The sequence below is a fragment of the Citrus sinensis genome, chromosome 8, assembly GCF_022201045.2.
Source record: "Citrus sinensis cultivar Valencia sweet orange chromosome 8, DVS_A1.0, whole genome shotgun sequence".
NCBI lineage: Eukaryota > Viridiplantae > Streptophyta > Magnoliopsida > Sapindales > Rutaceae > Citrus > Citrus sinensis.
The window spans coordinates 15,206,294-15,209,218 of record NC_068563.1 but is presented as its reverse complement, the minus strand read 5'-3'; the positions used below and the strand labels follow the sequence as shown (position 1 = coordinate 15,209,218).

At 36.6% G+C, this 2,925-nt stretch overlaps 1 non-coding gene across 1 annotated transcript; it reads right to left on the bottom strand.

The window, feature by feature from the left end:
* Positions 1-2,171: 2,171 nt before the first annotated feature.
* Positions 2,172-2,277, bottom strand: LOC112499394 (small nucleolar RNA R71). Its single transcript, XR_003067005.2, has one exon. It is a non-coding gene; the product is annotated as a small nucleolar RNA R71 (small nucleolar RNA).
* Positions 2,278-2,925: the final 648 nt, after the last annotated feature.

Below are 2,925 nucleotides of genomic sequence, written 5' to 3'. Positions count from 1 at the left end.
AAAGGTATGTGAATATGAGTATAGTGATTTTTTTTGAAATCGTTAGACAGTACCCTTCCCTCTAGATACATGTGATACAGATGAGATGAGAGAACTTTGGGGCCCGTCTGAACACATATAGAGGCTTTGGGCCGTGTGTTTGGGCGCTTTTGCCTTTTGGGGGCATATGCATACAGTGTGATGATTACAAAGATACAGATATGAGATACAGACAGATATTAAAATACAGATGATACAGATGAGATATAGGCCTTTGGGGCCCGTCTGAGTACATGATAACTCTAGAAAATGAGAGTTATTACATCCTTTCTAGACTTAAATCAAGATCACTTAGAGATCAAATAAGGTGTTTTTATTACATTTTGGTTATATTTTGCATAAACATTCATTTTAGTTGAGTCTTAATAAGTTTTGCTTAAATCAAAGTAATTTGTGCTAAAAACAGGTGCATAATTGTAGGTTTTCAGAAAGTCTTGATTCATGAAGGGATGTTGAGGCATTAGACGAGCAAGAGGAGCAAAGAAGACAGCCGCAAAAGAAGTAAAGCACAATCAGGAATAATGCAGTATGGTTGCGGATGTTAGAGCAACCAGTGCTGTAGCAATCTAGGAGCAATGCGGGAGAAAACTTAGGGGCGGGTCAGCCACAAAATTGCAATCTGCATGTTTCCTAATTTAACGCATGCACACTCATGGGCTTTTGTTTACCCTAATTTGTATGTTGTTATGTCATTGCTGTAGCATTTTACTCTAGTAGTTTTTATGAATATAACTGTTATTTCGATTGACCACCCATTTGATAGTTTTAGTTAAGATAGAGCAGCAAAAGAGCATGTCTTAGTGGATATTATTAGAGTATTACTTGATCTTAAGTTGAGTTTCCTGGATTAAGTTATCTTGAATTCCATAAGGGCAATACTTGAAGTTAAGATTTGTGACACACTAGACATAGGTGTTCACCTTGTACGGTGGAGAGACTAAAGATCATAATGCCATGCCATAAGTAGATTAGCAACTGGTCATTGTTAGTAGATTTAAGGGTATGAGACTTCCAATATGCGATAGCTGAGGATGCAGATTTATTCTGTCTAGTGCTGCAGCACTTGTCGTAACAATTGGTGCTAATTTGATAAAGAAAACAGTCACCCCCATAAGGAGAGTTTGATCATTCAACTACTATAATCTCAATTAAATCTTAGACACAATAAACATAGTTTATTTCATTATGGTATTATTTTATTTAATTCTCTCACAAACATTAATTATGATAGAAATTACTTTACAATTATTAACTTAGACCTTAAGTTGATGCTCACTATTGTGATTGTTATAGCATTTCGAGTAACATCAATCCCTGTGGAGACGCTCTTGAATACTCATCACTTTATTACTTATTGTGTATACTTGCACATTGACATTGGTAGCAATTGCTTATAAAATTAACTAACAAGTTTTTGGTGCCGTTGCCGGGGATTGATTGTTTATCTTTGAAGTGTGAAGTAAATCTTGATAGCGCCAAAATTGACCTAATTCATTATATTTTTTTGCAGATCAGTACGTGCATGTGCAAAGATAGATCTGTGGTATTCCAGTTCAATCATGAGATTGAAAAGACTATCAGGAGACTGCGAAGAGAACAAAGGAATTCAAAAACTATTTCAAGCATGAATAATTTACAGGATACGGGAAATTTGAATCCTCACAGGCCCTTATAACCAGTCAACATTCAAGAAGAGCATAATGAACATGCTAACGGGAGACAGCCAGGCAATAACAATGTTATTTACATGGCTGATGACAGAGACAGAACTGTAAGAGATTATGCTGTGTTAACTCTTCAAGTTGTACACCCTGGGATCATCAGACCTGAAGTAGAAGCTGCAAATTTTGAATTGAAGCCACTGATGTCTCAAATGTTGCAAACAGTTGGTCAATTCAATGGATTGCCAAATGAAGATCCTCATCTCTATCTTAAATTGTTCTTAGAAGTAAGTGATGCTTTTAAGATTGCTGGAGCAACACAAGATGCCTTAAGGCTGAGGCTTTTTCCTTATTCCTTAAGAGATCGAGCAAGAGCATGGTTAAATTTGTTACCATCTGATTCTATCACTACATGGAATGAATTGGCTGACAAATTCCTAATGAAATATTTCCCACCGACAAAAAATGCAAAGTTACAGAATGAGATTACTTTCTTCCATCAACTTGAAGATGAGAATTTGTACGAGGCTTGGGAAAGATTCAAAGAATTGCTCAGAAGGAGTCATCATCTTGGTATTCCTTGTTGCATTCAATTGGAAACTTTCTACAATGGGTTAAACCCAAGTACAAGGTTAATGGTGGAAGCTTCAGCAAATGGAGCCCTGTTATCCAAATCTTACACTGAAGCTTATAAAATTCTAGAGAGAATTGCCAATAATAATTATCAGTGGCCTTCAGCCAGGCAATTAGCAGCAAGAGGATCAGCAGGGGTACATAACATAGATGCAATTACAACCTTATAAGCACAAGTAACCTCATTGACTAACATGGTAAAGGCCATGATATCTGCTCCAGCAACAGTAAACTAAGTTGCTAAACTTTCTTGTGTATACTGTGGTGAAGAACATGACTTTGATAATTGTCCTGGAAATCCAACTTCAGTAAATTATGTGGGTAATTTCAATCGACAACCTCAGAACAACCCATATTCAAATACTTACAACCCTGGTTGGAAACAACACCCAAATTTCTCATGGAGCAATCAGAATCGAAATGCTCCAGCATTGAATGGACAAAATAGAAACACACAACCACCTAGTTTTCATCAGCAGAGTCAAAGGCAAAAGCATATCAGTCAGGATCCAATCACTTCCCTAGAAGCTCTGATTAAGGAATACATTGCAAAGAATGAAGCAATTGTGTAGAGTCAAGCTGTATCTTTGAG